Here is a 15,323-nt window from a genome sequence, read left to right as displayed (position 1 = left end):
GCCCGGCGATTAGTCAATTCATTGCCAGTGGTGAAAAATGCAAATTTTCAACTTAGCAACGTGCCCAATACCGGAATCAGAGAGTGCCTGGATCGTGGGCAATGATAAGTTAACATGAGCATAAAGATTTTCAATATCATTATACATTACATGAACACATCCGGAGCTCATTGCCCCGAAATGAGGACTGAGTGTGCGGGGCAATTCCTTCCGGGGTTTAAGTTTTCTTTCAAAAAGGTGTGAGAAAGTTTTGCTTCGTTTTCTGTCGGGCCGAAATAGCTCAGTTGGGAGAGCGTTAGACTGAAGATCTAAAGGTCCCTGGTTCAATCCCGGGTTTCGGCAATATCTGGTGATTTTGCGTTTCCTTCATTTTAAGGGGAGAAGCTGGTTTGATATCGAGACAGTGCTTGAGGGATGGGCTGTTCAGTGGTTGCGTGATACTAATTTTCGACATGATTTTTTTTTAGATTCAGCACTCTTTTTCTGTTACTTTCTATTTATACTCTGCCCAGTTTTGTATATGAAGAGTGAGCAATGTTTTAGCGATGCGATGTGTTCAATTCTTATGCAGTAACTCGATCACCCAGTGTGTGCTGGATACAAAATCATCTCAGGCTGGGCTTTCACGCAGCCCTGGGGCATTTTGTTGCCGGTTAAATCGGTCGTTTAGGGCGTGGTATTAATAAAGCCAAGAGCGCGGGCCCGATCCCCATATGGGCCATCCCAATTTTTCATAATTTTTATTCGGTTACTAGTAACTTTTACAATCAAATCTTCATAACGAAACAAATCCACACGGAATTCCAAGGGATGGCAATTATTTGGAATAACAGCCATTGCTTCTTTGCCGACGGTGTGCAGAGCACAACTTTCTGTTTATACGTGTTTCTTGCTTTGCTGATAACCACTGAACTGGAGACCTGTTCCCGTCAATGGTTATAAGCAGAACAGACATTTAGAACGGTTCTGTCGCCCGGAGATGGGCAAAAGGCTGCAGTTCAGGACAAAAGCACCAAATGAAATGTTCACACGGTACCGAGAGTGAAAATTCCCGGAAAACCAGTGTCTCCTCTTAAAATGAAGGGAGCGCAACATCACCAGATATTACTGAAATCCGGGATTGAATCACAGACCTTTAGATCTTCAGTTATTGCTCTCCCAACTGAGCTATTTCGGCCGAGAGTGAAAATTCCAGGAAAAAGGAGAGAATGAAATGGATTTCAGTGGAAGCCTAGCCGCACTTAACGCTGTGATTGCGCGGACATGTCTTTGGTGTTCTCCACAAAAACTGCCATTTGCTGCGAACAGATTTCCCTGGCGCGAATGTGATTAGAATTTCGAAACAGCAAGGAGGAAAGACTGGGTTGGTCTGCTTGCTGGCACTGACCTTTGCAGCAGCTTCCCTGGTGGTCTAGTGGTTAGGATTCGGCGCTTTCACCGCCGCGGCCCGGGTTCGATTCCCGTTCAGGGAACATTGTATTTGCGGTGCTTCGAAATGCAATGCTGTTCCTGAACGAACTTGCAGCTCACCTCACTGTTGTTGCCCCTACCCTCAGCAGCGTGTCGTGATACAACAGACACTTCTGTTTTAAAATCTGCACTAAATGACAAGATCTCGCTCAACAAGTGGAACTCCAATTGCTGATAGACAACGTAAATTTTGCCAATCATGGCTATCTTTAGTCTTCCAGGTACCTATTTGTGCCACAGCACTCGGGCTTATCATCAATCAATGCATTGTCACTGTGGAAATATTCAGCATTTTAAACTTCGCAACGTGTGCAAGACTGGAATCAGGGAATGCCTGGACCATGGGCACTGATAACTTATCCTTGAGCATTCATTTGGCCTGGGCCCCTTCTATATTGAACATTGGCTCACTGCATATCAATGTTTAGCGTTCTCAGGCGATTTCCAAGATCTGAATTTCCCGGCAGAGAATTCATGGAGTTTTTGATCTAACCGAAATTCACCATCACTAACGTTGATTCGCGACTCTTATCTCTCTTCATCATATCACTGCTAAGGACTGAACCTGCTTTAATTTCAATTTGGCTCGGGGTCAGTGCGGCTCAATAGGACTTCGGCCCGTCTCCCTTTCACAACCCATCAGTGCCGAGAACAGAAGAGGGAATTTTGCTGACATGTTATGTTCTGAAACAGTTATAAACTCTCCAGTATATTTCACTGTGTCTTCAGCACTGTGAGATCTAGCCTGGTGTGCAATCTTTGTGTCTTTATGAACACTTCAGCAGAATATTAAATGAACATATGGAACTACAATTGCTGATTGACACTGTATGGTTTGCCAACATTTAAGTGCAGTGTGAGAACAATCAAAATGATCATTATTCTTCCATGTACGTTCATGCGCGGCATCATCCTAACAAACCGAGCTGATCACAGCCCGGCGATTCGTCAATTCATTGCCAGTGCGGAAAAATGCAAATTTTCAACTTAGCAACGTGCCCAATACCGGAATCAGAGAGTGCCTGGATCGTGGGCAATGATAAGTTAACATGAGCATAAAGATTTTCAATATCATTATACATTACATGAACACATCCGGAGCTCATTGCCCCGAAATGAGGACTGAGTGTGCGGGGCAATTCCTTCCGGGGTTTAAGTTTTCTTTCAAAAAGGTGTGAGAAAGTTTTGCTTCGTTTTCTGTCGGGCCGAAATAGCTCAGTTGGGAGAGCGTTAGACTGAAGATCTAAAGGTCCCTGGTTCAATCCCGGGTTTCGGCAATATCTGGTGATTTTGCGTTTCCTTCATTTTAAGGGGAGAAGCTGGTTTGATATCGAGACAGTGCTTGAGGGATGGGCTGTTCAGTGGTTGCGTGATACTAATTTTCGACATGATTTTTTTTTAGATTTAGCGCTCTTTTTCTGTTACTTTCTATTTATACTCTGCCCAGTTTTGTATATGAAGAGTGAGCAATGTTTTAGCGATGCGATGTGTTCAATTCTTATGCAGTAACTCGATCACCCAGTGTGTGCCGGATACAAAATCATCTCAGGCTGGGCTTTCACGCAGCCCTGGGGCATTTTGTTGCCGGTTAAATCGGTCGTTTAGGGCGTGGTATTAATAAAGCCAAGAGCGCGGGCCCGATCCCCATATGGGCCATCCCAATTTTTCATAATTTTTATTCGGTTACTAGTAACTTTTACAATCAAATCTTCATAACGAAACAAATCCACACGGAATTCCAAGGGATGGCAATTATTTGGAATAACAGCCATTGCTTCTTTGCCGACGGTGTGCAGAGCACAACTTTCTGTTTATACGTGTTTCTTGCTTTGCTGATAACCACTGAACTGGAGACCTGTTCCCGTCAATGGTTATAAGCAGAACAGACATTTAGAACGGTTCTGTCGCCCGGAGATGGGCAAAAGGCTGCAGTTCAGGACAAAAGCACCAAATGAAATGTTCACACGGTACCGAGAGTGAAAATTCCCGGAAAACCAGTGTCTCCTCTTAAAATGAAGGGAGCGCAACATCACCAGATATTACTGAAATCCGGGATTGAATCACAGACCTTTAGATCTTCAGTTATTGCTCTCCCAACTGAGCTATTTCGGCCGAGAGTGAAAATTCCCGGAAAAAGGAGAGAATGAAATGGATTTCAGTGGAAGCCTAGCCGCACTTAACGCTGTGATTGCGCGGACATGTCTTTGGTGTTCTCCACAAAAACTGCCATTTGCTGCGAACAGATTTCCCTGGCGCGAATGTGATGAGAATTTCGAAACAGCAAGGAGGAAAGACTGGGTTGGTCTGCTTGCTGGCACTGACCTTTGCAGCAGCTTCCCTGGTGGTCTAGTGGTTAGGATTCGGCGCTTTCACCGCCGCGGCCCGGGTTCGATTCCCGTTCAGGGAACATTGTATTTGCGGTGCTTCGAAATGCAATGCTGTTCCTGAACGAACTTGCAGCTCACCTCACTGTTGTTGCCCCTACCCTCAGCAGCGTGTCGTGATACAACAGACACTTCTGTTTTAAAATCTGCACTAAATGACAAGATCTCGCTCAACAAGTGGAACTCCAATTGCTGATAGACAACGTAAATTTTGCCAATCATGGCTATCTTTAGTCTTCCAGATACCTATTTGCGCCACAGCACTCGGGCTTATCATCAATCAATGCAATGCCACTTTGGAAATATTCAGCATTTTAAACTTCGCAACGTGTGCAAGACTGGAATCAGCGAATGCCTGGACCATGGGCACTGATAACTTATCCTTGAGCATTCATTTGGCCTGGGCCCCTTCTATATTGAACATTGGCTCACTGCATATCAATGTTTAGCGTTCTCAGGCGATTTCCAAGATCTGAATTTCCCGGCAGAGAATTCATGGAGTTTTTGATCTAACCGAAATTCACCATCACTAACGTTGATTCGCGACTCTTATCTCTCTTCATCATATCACTGCTAAGGACTGAACCTGCTTTAATTTCAATTTGGCTCGGGGTCAGTGCGGCTCAATAGGACTTCGGCCCGTCTCCCTTTCACAACCCATCAGTGCCGAGAACAGAAGAGGGAATTTTGCTGACATGTTATGTTCTGAAACAGTTATAAACTCTCCAGTATATTTCACTGTGTCTTCAGCACTGTGAGATCTAGCCTGGTGTGCAATCTTTGTGTCTTTATGAACACTTCAGCAGAATATTAAATGAACATATGGAACTACAATTGCTGATTGACACTGTATGGTTTGCCAACATTTAAGTGCAGTGTGAGAACAATCAAAATGATCATTATTCTTCCATGTACGTTCATGCGCGGCATCATCCTAACAAACCGAGCTGATCACAGCCCGGCGATTCGTCAATTCATTGCCAGTGCGGAAAAATGCAAATTTTCAACTTAGCAACGTGCCCAATACCGGAATCAGAGAGTGCCTGGATCGTGGGCAATGATAAGTTAACATGAGCATAAAGATTTTCAATATCATTATACATTACATGAACACATCCGGAGCTCATTGCCCCGAAATGAGGACTGAGTGTGCGGGGCAATTCCTTCCGGGGTTTAAGTTTTCTTTCAAAAAGGTGTGAGAAAGTTTTGCTTGGTTTTCTGTCGGGCCGAAATAGCTCAGTTGGGAGAGCGTTAGACTGAAGATCTAAAGGTCCCTGGTTCAATCCCGGGTTTCGGCAATATCTGGTGATTTTGCGTTTCCTTCATTTTAAGGGGAGAAGCTGGTTTAATATCGAGACAGTGCTTGAGGGATGGGCTGTTCAGTGGTTGCGTGAAACTAATTTTCGACATGATTTTTTTTTAGATTCAGCGCTCTTTTTCTGTTACTTTCTATTTATACTCTGCCCAGTTTTGTATATGAAGAGTGAGCAATGTTTTAGCGATGCGATGTGTTCAATTATTATGCATTAACTCGATCACCCAGTGTGTGCCGGATACAAAATCATCTCAGGCTGGGCTTTCACGCAGCCCTGGGGCATTTTGTTGCCGGTTAAATCGGTCGTTTAGGGCGTGGTATTAATAAAGCCAAGAGCGCGGGCCCGATCCCCATATGGGCCATCCCAATTTTTCATAATTTTTATTCGGTGAGTAGTAACATTTACAATCAAATCTTCATAACGAAACAAATCCACACGGAATCCCAAGGGATGGCAATTATTTGGAATAACAGCCATTGCTTCTTTGCCGACGGTGTGCAGAGCACAACTTTCTGTTTATACGTGTTTCTTGCTTTGCTGATAACCACTGAACTGGAGACCTGTTCCCGTCAATGGTTATAAGCAGAACAGACATTTAGAACGGTTCTGTCGCCCGGAGATGGGCAAAAGGCTGCAGTTCAGGACAAAAGCACCAAATGAAATGTTCACACGGTACCGAGAGTGAAAATTCCCGGAAAACCAGTGTCTCCTCTTAAAATGAAGGGAGCGCAACATCACCAGATATTACTGAAATCCGGGATTGAATCACAGACCTTTAGATCTTCAGTTATTGCTCTCCCAACTGAGCTATTTCGGCCGAGAGTGAAAATTCCCGGAAAAAGGAGAGAATGAAATGGATTTCAGTGGAAGCCTAGCCGCACTTAACGCTGTGATTGCGCGGACATGTCTTTGGTGTTCTCCACAAAAACTGCCATTTGCTGCGAACAGATTTCCCTGGCGCGAATGTGATGAGAATTTCGAAACAGCAAGGAGGAAAGACTGGGTTGGTCTGCTTGCTGGCACAGACATTTGCAGCAGCTTCCCTGGTGGTCTAGTGGTTAGGATTCGGCGCTTTCACCGCCGCGGCCCGGGTTCGATTCCCGGTCAGGGAGCATTGTATTTGCGGTGATTCGAAATGCAATGCTGTTCCTGAACGAACTTGCAGCTCACCTCACTGTTGTTGCCCCTACCCTCAGCAGCGTGTCGTGATACAACAGACACTTCTGTTTTAAAATCTGCACGAAATGACAAGATCTCGCTCAACAAGTGGAACTCCAATTGCTGATAGACAACGTAAATTTTGCCAATCATGGCTATCTTTAGTCATCCAGGTACCTATTTGCGCCACAGCACTAGGGCTTATCATCAATCAATGCATTGCCACTGTGGAAATATTCAGCATTTTAAACTTCGCAACGTGTGCAAGACTGGAATCAGGGAATGCCTGGACCATGGGCACTGATAACTTATCCTTGAGCATTCATTTGGCCTGGGCCCCTTCTATATTGAACATTGGCTCACTGCATATCAATGTTTAGCGTTCTCAGGCGATTTCCAAGATCTGAATTTCCCGGCAGAGAATTCATGGAGTTTTTGATCTAACCGAAATTCACCATCACTAACGTTGATTCGCGACTCTTATCTCTCTTCATCATATCACTGCTAAGGACTGAACCTGCTTTAATTTCAATTTGGCTCGGGGTCAGTGCGGCTCAATAGGACTTCGGCCCGTCTCCCTTTCACAACCCATCAGTGCCGAGAACAGAAGAGGGAATTTTGCTGACATGTTATGTTCTGAAACAGTTATAAACTCTCCAGTATATTTCACTGTCTTCAGCACTGTGAGATCTAGCCTGGTGTGCAATCTTTGTGTCTTTATGAACACTTCAGCAGAATATTAAATGAACATATGGAACTACAATTGCTGATTGACACTGTACGGTTTGCCAACATTTAAGTGCAGTGTGAGAACAATCAAAATGATCATTATTCTTCCATGTACGTTCATGCGCGGCATCATCCTAACAAACCGAGCTGATCACAGCCCGGCGATTAGTCAATTCATTGCCAATGGTGAAAAATGCAAATTTTCAACTTAGCAACGTGCCCAATACCGGAATCAGAGAGTGCCTGGATCGTGGGCAATGATAAGTTAACATGAGCATAAAGATTTTCAATATCATTATACATTACATGAACACATCCGGAGCTCATTGCCCCGAAATGAGGACTGAGTGTGCGGGGCAATTCCTTCCGGGGTTTATGTTTTCTTTCAAAAAGGTGTGAGAAAGTTTTGCTTCGTTTTCTGTCGGGCCGAAATAGCTCAGTTGGGAGAGCGTTAGACTGAAGATGTAAAGGTCCCTGTTTCAATCCTGGGTTTCGGCAATATCTGGTGATTTTGCGTTTCCTTCATTTTAAGGGGAGAAGCTGGTTTGATATCGAGACAGTGCTTGAGGGATGGGCTGTTCAGTGGTTGCGTGATACTAATTTTCGACATGATTTTTTTTTAGATTCAGCGCTCTTTTTCTGTTACTTTCTATTTATACTCTGCCCAGTTTTGTATATGAAGAGTGAGCAATGTTTTAGCGATGCGATGTGTTCAATTCTTATGCAGTAACTCGATCACCCAGTGTGTGCCGGATACAAAATCATCTCAGGCTGGGCTTTCACGCAGCCCTGGGGCATTTTGTTGCCGGTTAAATCGGTCGTTTAGGGCGTGGTATTAATAAAGCCAAGAGCGCGGGCCCGATCCCCATATGGGCCATCCCAATTTTTCATAATTTTTATTCGGTTCCTAGTAACTTTTACAATCAAATCTTCATAACGAAACAAATCCACACGGAATCCCAAGGGATGGCAATTATTTGGAATAACAGCCATTGCTTCTTTGCCGACGGTGTGCAGAGCACAACTTTCTGTTTATACGTGTTTCTTGCTTTGCTGATAACCACTGAACTGGAGACCTGTTCCCGTCAATGGTTATAAGCATAACAGACATTTAGAACGGTTCTGTCGCCCGGAGATGGGCAAAAGGCTGCAGTTCAGGACAAAAGCACCAAATGAAATGTTCACACGGTACCGAGAGTGAAAATTCCCGGAAAACCAGTGTCTCCTCTTAAAATGAAGGGAGCGCAACATCACCAGATATTACTGAAATCCGGGATTGAACCACAGACCTTTAGATCTTCAGTTATTGCTCTCCCAACTGAGCTATTTCGGCCGAGAGTGAAAATTCCCGGAAAAAGGAGAGAATGAAATGGATTTCAGTGGAAGCCTAGCCGCACTTAACGCTGTGATTGCGCGGACATGTCTTTGGTGTTCTCCACAAAAACTGCCATTTGCTGCGAACAGATTTCCCTGGCGCGAATGTGATGAGAATTTCGAAACAGCAAGGAGGAAAGACTGGGTTGGTCTGCTTGCTGGCACTGAATTTGCAGCAGCTTCACTGGTGGTCTAGTGGTTAGGATTCGGCGCTTTCACCGCCGCGGCCCGGGTTCGATTCCCGTTCAGGGCACATTGTATTTGCGGTGCTTCGAAATGCAATGCTGTTCCTGAACGAACTTGCAGCTCACCTCACTGTTGTTGCCCCTACCCTCAGCAGCGTGTCGTCATACAACAGACACTTCTGTTTTAAAATCTGCACTAAATGACAAGATCTCGCTCAACAAGTGGAACTCCAATTGCTGATAGACAACGTAAATTTTGCCAATCATGGCTATCTTTAGTCTTCCAGGTACCTATTTGTGCCACAGCACTCGGGCTTATCATCAATCAATGCATTGTCACTGTGGAAATATTCAGCATTTTAAACTTCGCAACGTGTGCAAGACTGGAATCAGGGAATGCCTGGACCATGGGCACTGATAACTTATCCTTGAGCATTCATTTGGCCTGGGCCCCTTCTATATTGAACATTGGCTCACTGCATATCAATGTTTAGCGTTCTCAGGCGATTTCCAAGATCTGAATTTCCCGGCAGAGAATTCATGGAGTTTTTGATCTAACCGAAATTCACCATCACTAACGTTGATTCGCGACTCTCATCTCTCTTCATCATATCACTGCTAAGGACTGAACCTGCTTTAATTTCAATTTGGCTCGGGGTCAGTGCGGCTCAATAGGACTTCGGCCCGTCTCCCTTTTACAACCCATCAGTGCCGAGAACAGAAGATGGAATTTTACTGACATGTTATGTTCTGAAACAGTTATAAACTCTCCAGTATATTTCACTGTGTCTTCAGCACTGTGAGATCTAGCCTGGTGTGCAATCTTTGTGTCTTTATGAACACTTCAGCAGAATATTAAATGAACATATGGAACTACAATTGCTGATTGACACTGTATGGTTTGCCAACATTTAAGTGCAGTGTGAGAACAATCAAAATGATCATTATTCTTCCATGTACGTTCATGCGCGGCATCATCCTAACAAACCGAGCGGATCACAGCCCGGCGATTAGTCAATTCATTGCCAGTGCGGAAAAATGCAAATTTTCAACTTAGCAACGTGCCCAATACCGGAATCAGAGAGTGCCTGGATCGTGGGCAATGATAAGTTAACATGAGCATAAAGATTTTCAATATCATTATACATTACATGAACACATCCGGAGCTCATTGCCCCGAAATGAGGACTGAGTGTGCGGGGCAATTCCTTCCGGGGTTTAAGTTTTCTTTCAAAAAGGTGTGGGAAAGTTTTGCTTCGTTTTCTGTCGGGCCGAAATAGCTCAGTTGGGAGAGCGTTAGACTGAAGATCTAAAGGTCCCTGGTTCAATCCCGGGTTTCGGCAATATCTGGTGATTTTGCGTTTCCTTCATTTTAAGGGGAGAAGCTGGTTTAATATCGAGACAGTGCTTGAGGGATGGGCTGTTCAGTGGTTGCGTGATACTAATTTTCGACATGATTTTTTTTTAGATTCAGCGCTCTTTTTCTGTTACTTTATATTTATACTCTGCCCAGTTTTGTATATGAAGAGTGAGCAATGTTTTAGCGATGCGATGTGTTCAATTATTATGCAGTAACTCGATCACCCAGTGTGTGCCGGATACAAAATCATCTCAGGCTGGGCTTTCACGCAGCCCTGGGGCATTTTGTTGCCGGTTAAATCGGTCGTTTAGGGCGTGGTATTAATAAAGCCAAGAGCGCGGGCCCGATCCCCATATGGGCCATCCCAATTTTTCATAATTTTTATTCGGTGAGTAGTAACATTTACAATCAAATCTTCATAACGAAACAAATCCACACGGAATCCCAAGGGATGGCAATTATTTGGAATAACAGCCATTGCTTCTTTGCCGACGGTGTGCAGAGCACAACTTTCTGTTTATACGTGTTTCTTGCTTTGCTGATAACCGCTGAACTGGAGACCTGTTCCCGTCAATGGTTATAAGCAGAACAGACATTTAGAACGGTTCTGTCGCCCGGAGATGGGCAAAAGGCTGCATTTCAGGACAAAAGCACCAAATGAAATGTTCACACGGTACCGAGAGTGAAAATTCCCGGAAAACCAGTGTCTCCTCTTAAAATGAAGGGAGCGCAACATCACCAGATATTACTGAAATCCGGGATTGAACCACAGACCTTTAGATCTTCAGTTATTGCTCTCCCAACTGAGCTATTTCGGCCGAGAGTGAAAATTCCGTGAAAAAGGAGAGAATGAAATGGATTTCAGTGGAAGCCTAGCCGCACTTAACGCTGTGATTGCGCGGACATGTCTTTGGTGTTCTCCACAAAAACTGCCATTTGCTGCGAACAGATTTCCCTGGCGCGAATGTGATGAGAATTTCGAAACAGCAAGGAGGAAAGACTGGGTTGGTCTGCTTGCTGGCACAGACATTTGCAGCAGCTTCCCTGGTGGTCTAGTGGTTAGGATTCGGCGCTTTCACCGCCGCGGCCCGGGTTCGATTCCCGGTCAGGGAGCATTGTATTTGCGGTGCTTCGAAATGCAATGCTGTTCCTGAACGAACTTGCAGCTCACCTCACTGTTGTTGCCCCTACCCTCAGCAGCGTGTCGTGATCCAACAGACATTTCTGTTTTAAAATCTGCACTAAATGACAAGATCTCGCTCAACAAGTGGAACTCCAATTGCTGATAGACAACGTAAATTTTGCCAATCATGGCTATCTTTAGTCATCCAGGTACCTATTTGCGCCACAGCACTAGGGCTTATCATCAATCAATGCATTGCCACTGTGGAAATATTCAGCATTTTAAACTTCGCAACGTGTGCAAGACTGGAATCAGGGAATGCCTGGACCATGGGCACTGATAACTTATCCTTGAGCATTCATTTGGCACGGGCCCCTTCTATATTGAACATTGGCTCACTGCATATCAATGTTTAGCGTTCTCAGGCGATTTCCAAGATCTGAATTTCCCGGCAGAGAATTCATGGAGTTTTTGAATTAACCGAGATTCACCATCACTAACGTTGATTCGCGATTCTTATCTCTCTTCATCATATCACTGCTAAGGACTGAACCTGCTTTAATTTCAATTTGGCTCGGGGTCAGTGCGGCTCAATAGGACTTCGGCCCGTCTCCCTTTCACAACCCATCAGTGCCGAGAACAGAAGAGGGAATTTTGCTGACATGTTATGTTCTGAAACAGTTATAAACTCTCCAGTATATTTCACTGTGTCTTCAGCACTGTGAGATCTAGCCTGGTGTGCAATCTTTGTGTCTTTATGAACACTTCAGCAGAATATTAAATGAACATATGGAACTACAATTGCTGATTGACACTGTACGGTTTGCCAACATTTAACTGCAGTGTGAGAACAATCAAAATGATCATTATTCTTCCATGCACGTTCATGCGCGGCATCACCCTAACAAACCGAGCTGATCACAGCCAGGCGATCAGTCAATTCATTGCCAGTGCGGAAAAATGCAAATTTTCAACTTAGCAACGTGCACAATACCGGAATCAGAGAGTGCCTGGATCGTGGGCAATGATAAGTTAACATGAGCATAAAGAATTTCAATATCATTATACATTACATGAACACATCCGAAGCTCATTGCCCCGAAATGAGGACTGAGTGTGAGTGGGGCAATTCCTTCCGGGGTTTATGTTTTCTTTCAAAATTGTGTGAGAAAGTTTTGCTTCGTTTTCTGTCGGGTCGAAATAGCTCAGTTGGGAGAGCGTTAGACTGAAGATCTAAAGGTCCCCGTTTCAATCCCGGGTTTCTGCAATATCTGGTGATTTTGCGTTTCCTTCATTTTAAGGGGAGAAGCTGGTTTGATATCGAGACAGTGCTTGAGGGATGGGCTGTTCAGTGGTTGCGTGATACTAATTTTCGATATGATTTTTTTTAGATTCAGCGCTCTTTTTCTGTTACTTTCTATTTATACTCTGCCCAGTTTTGTATATGAAGAGTGAACAATGTTTTAGCGATGCGATGTGGTCAATTCTTATGCAGTAACTCTATCACCCAGTGTGTGCCGGATACAAAATCATCTCAGGCTGGGCTTTCACGCAGCCCTGGGGCATTTTTTTTCCGGTTAAATCGGTCGTTTAGGGCGTGGTATTAATAAAGCCAAGAGCGCGGGCCCGATCCCCATATGGGCCATCCCAATTTTTCATAATTTTTATTCGGTTAGTAGTAACTTTTACAATCAAATCTTCATAACGAAACAAATCCACACGGAATCCCAAGGGATGGCAATTATTTGGAATAACAGCCATTGCTTCTTTGCCGACGGTGTGCAGAGCACAACTTTCTGTTTATACGTGTTTCTTGCTTTGCTGATAACCGCTGAACTGGAGACCTGTTCCCGTCAATGGTTGAAAGCAGAACAGAAATTTTGAACGTTTCTGTCGCCCGGAGATGGGCAAAAGGCTGCAGTTCAGGACAAAAGCACCAAATGAAATGTTCACACGGTACCGAGAGTGAAAATTCCCGGAAAAAGGAGAGAATGAAATGGATTTCAGTGGAAGCCTAGCCGCACTTAACGCTGTGATTGCGCGGACATGTCTTTGGTGTTCTCCACAAAAACTGCCATTTGCTGCGAACAGATTTCCCTGGCGCGAATGTGATGAGAATTTCGAAACAGCAAGGAGGAAAGACTGGGTTGGTCTGCTTGCTGGCACAGACATTTGCAGCAGCTTCCCTGGTGGTCTAGTGGTTAGGATTCGGCGCTTTCACCGCCGCGGCCCGGGTTCGATTCCCGGTCAGGGAACATTGTATTTGCGGTGCTTCGAAATGCAATGCTGTTCCTGAACGAACTTGCAGCTCACCTCACTGTTGTTGCCCCTACCCTCAGCAGCGTGTCGTGATACAACAGACACTTCTGTTTTAAAATCTGCACTAAATGACAAGATCTCGCTCAACAAGTGGAACTCCAATTGCTGATAGACAACGTAAATTTTGCCAATCATGGCTATCTTTAGTCATCCAGGTACCTATTTGCGCCACAGCACTAGGGCTTATCATCAATCAATGCATTGCCACTGTGGAAATATTCAGCATTTTAAACTTCGCAACGTGTGCAAGACTGGAATCAGGGAATGCCTGGACCATGGGCACTGATAACTTATCCTTGAGCATTCATTTGGCACGGGCCCCTTCTATATTGAACATTGGCTCACTGCATATCAATGTTTAGCGTTCTCAGGCGATTTCCAAGATCTGAATTTCCCGGCAGAGAATTCATGGAGTTTTTGATCTAACCGAGATTCACCATCACTAACGTTGATTCGCGATTCTTATCTCTCTTCATCATATCACTGCTGAGGACTGAACCTGCTTTAATTTCAATTTGGCTCGGGGTCAGTGCGGCTCAATAGGACTTCGGCCCGTCTCCCTTTCACAACCCATCAGTGCCGAGAACAGAAGAGGGAATTTTGCTGACATGTTATGTTCTGAAACAGTTATAAACTCTCCAGTATATTTCACTGTGTCTTCAGCACTGTGAGATCTAGCCTGGTGTGCAATCTTTGTGTCTTTATGAACACTTCAGCAGAATATTAAATGAACATATGGAACTACAATTGCTGATTGACACTGTACGGTTTGCCAACATTTAAGTGCATGTGAGAACAATCAAAATGATCATTATTCTTCCATGCACGTTCATGCGCGGCATCACCCTAACAAACCGAGCTGATCACAGCCCGGCGATCAGTCAATTCATTGCCAGTGCGGAAAAATGCAAATTTTCAACTTAGCAACGTGCACAATACCGGAATCAGAGAGTGCCTGGATCGTGGGCAATGATAAGTTAACATGAGCACAAAGATTTTCAATATCATCATACATTACATGAACACATCCGGAGCTCATTGCCCCGAAATGAGGACTGAGTGTGAGTGGGGCAATTCCTTCCGGGGTTTAAGTTTTCTTTCAAAAAGGTGTGAGAAAGTTTTGCTTCGTTTGCTGTCGGGTCGAAATAGCTCAGTTGGGAGAGCGTTAGACTGAAGATCTAAAAGTCCCCGTTTCAATCCCGGGTTTCTGCAATATCTGGTGATTTTGCGTTTCCTTCATTTTCAGGGGAGAAGCTGGTTTGATATCGAGACAGTGCTTGAGGGATGGGCTGGTCAGTGGTTGCGTGATACTAATTTTCGATATGATTTTTTTTCGATTCAGCGCTCTTTTTCTGTTACTTTCTATTTAGACTCTGCCCAGTTTTGTATATGAAGAGTGAACAATGTTTTAGCGATGCGATGTGTTCAATTCTTATGCAGTAACTCTATCACCCAGTGTGTGCCGGATACAAAATGATCTCAGGCTGGGCTTTCACGCAGCCCTGGGGCATTTTGTTGCCGGTTAAATCGGTCGTTTAGGGCGTGGTATTAATAAAGCCAAGAGCGCGGGCCCAATCCCCATATGGGCCATCCCAATTTTTCATAATTTTTATTCGGTTAGTAGTAACTTTTACAATCAAATCTTCATAACGAAACAAATCCACACGGAATCCCAAGGGATGGCAATTATTTGGAACAACAGCCATTGCTTCTTTGCCGACGGTGTGCAGAGCACAACTTTCTGTTTATATGTGTTTCTTGCTTTGCTGATAACCGCTGAACTGGAGACCTGTTCCCGTCAATGGTTATAAGCAGAACAGACATTTAGAACGGTTCTGTCGCCCGGAGATGGGCAAAAGGCTGCAGTTCAGGACAAAAGCACCAAATGAAATGTTCACACGGTAC

General features: G+C 44.4%; 12 non-coding genes and 1 pseudogene across 12 annotated transcripts; 12 read left to right on the top strand and 1 right to left on the bottom strand.

Moving 5' to 3' along the window:
• Nucleotides 1–15,323, bottom strand: part of LOC139251826 (zinc finger protein 271-like) — a 315,853-nt pseudogene that overhangs the window by 166,472 nt on the left and 134,058 nt on the right.
• Nucleotides 270–342, top strand: trnaf-gaa (transfer RNA phenylalanine (anticodon GAA)). Its single transcript has one exon. It is a non-coding gene; the product is annotated as a tRNA-Phe (tRNA).
• trnae-uuc (transfer RNA glutamic acid (anticodon UUC)) lies at nt 1,401–1,472 on the top strand. Its single transcript has one exon. It is a non-coding gene; the product is annotated as a tRNA-Glu (tRNA).
• On the top strand, nt 2,675–2,747 carry trnaf-gaa (transfer RNA phenylalanine (anticodon GAA)). Its single transcript has one exon. It is a non-coding gene; the product is annotated as a tRNA-Phe (tRNA).
• trnae-uuc (transfer RNA glutamic acid (anticodon UUC)) lies at nt 3,806–3,877 on the top strand. The gene has a single exon. It is a non-coding gene; the product is annotated as a tRNA-Glu (tRNA).
• On the top strand, nt 5,080–5,152 carry trnaf-gaa (transfer RNA phenylalanine (anticodon GAA)). The gene has a single exon. It is a non-coding gene; the product is annotated as a tRNA-Phe (tRNA).
• trnae-uuc (transfer RNA glutamic acid (anticodon UUC)) lies at nt 6,211–6,282 on the top strand. The gene has a single exon. It is a non-coding gene; the product is annotated as a tRNA-Glu (tRNA).
• Nucleotides 7,483–7,555, top strand: trnaf-gaa (transfer RNA phenylalanine (anticodon GAA)). Its single transcript has one exon. It is a non-coding gene; the product is annotated as a tRNA-Phe (tRNA).
• On the top strand, nt 9,887–9,959 carry trnaf-gaa (transfer RNA phenylalanine (anticodon GAA)). The gene has a single exon. It is a non-coding gene; the product is annotated as a tRNA-Phe (tRNA).
• On the top strand, nt 11,018–11,089 carry trnae-uuc (transfer RNA glutamic acid (anticodon UUC)). Its single transcript has one exon. It is a non-coding gene; the product is annotated as a tRNA-Glu (tRNA).
• On the top strand, nt 12,294–12,366 carry trnaf-gaa (transfer RNA phenylalanine (anticodon GAA)). Its single transcript has one exon. It is a non-coding gene; the product is annotated as a tRNA-Phe (tRNA).
• trnae-uuc (transfer RNA glutamic acid (anticodon UUC)) lies at nt 13,283–13,354 on the top strand. The gene has a single exon. It is a non-coding gene; the product is annotated as a tRNA-Glu (tRNA).
• Nucleotides 14,558–14,630, top strand: trnaf-gaa (transfer RNA phenylalanine (anticodon GAA)). The gene has a single exon. It is a non-coding gene; the product is annotated as a tRNA-Phe (tRNA).

Source organism: Pristiophorus japonicus, unplaced genomic scaffold (assembly GCF_044704955.1).
Source record: "Pristiophorus japonicus isolate sPriJap1 unplaced genomic scaffold, sPriJap1.hap1 HAP1_SCAFFOLD_45, whole genome shotgun sequence".
NCBI lineage: Eukaryota > Metazoa > Chordata > Chondrichthyes > Pristiophoridae > Pristiophorus > Pristiophorus japonicus.
This window is presented reverse-complemented; position numbering and strand designations above follow the sequence as displayed.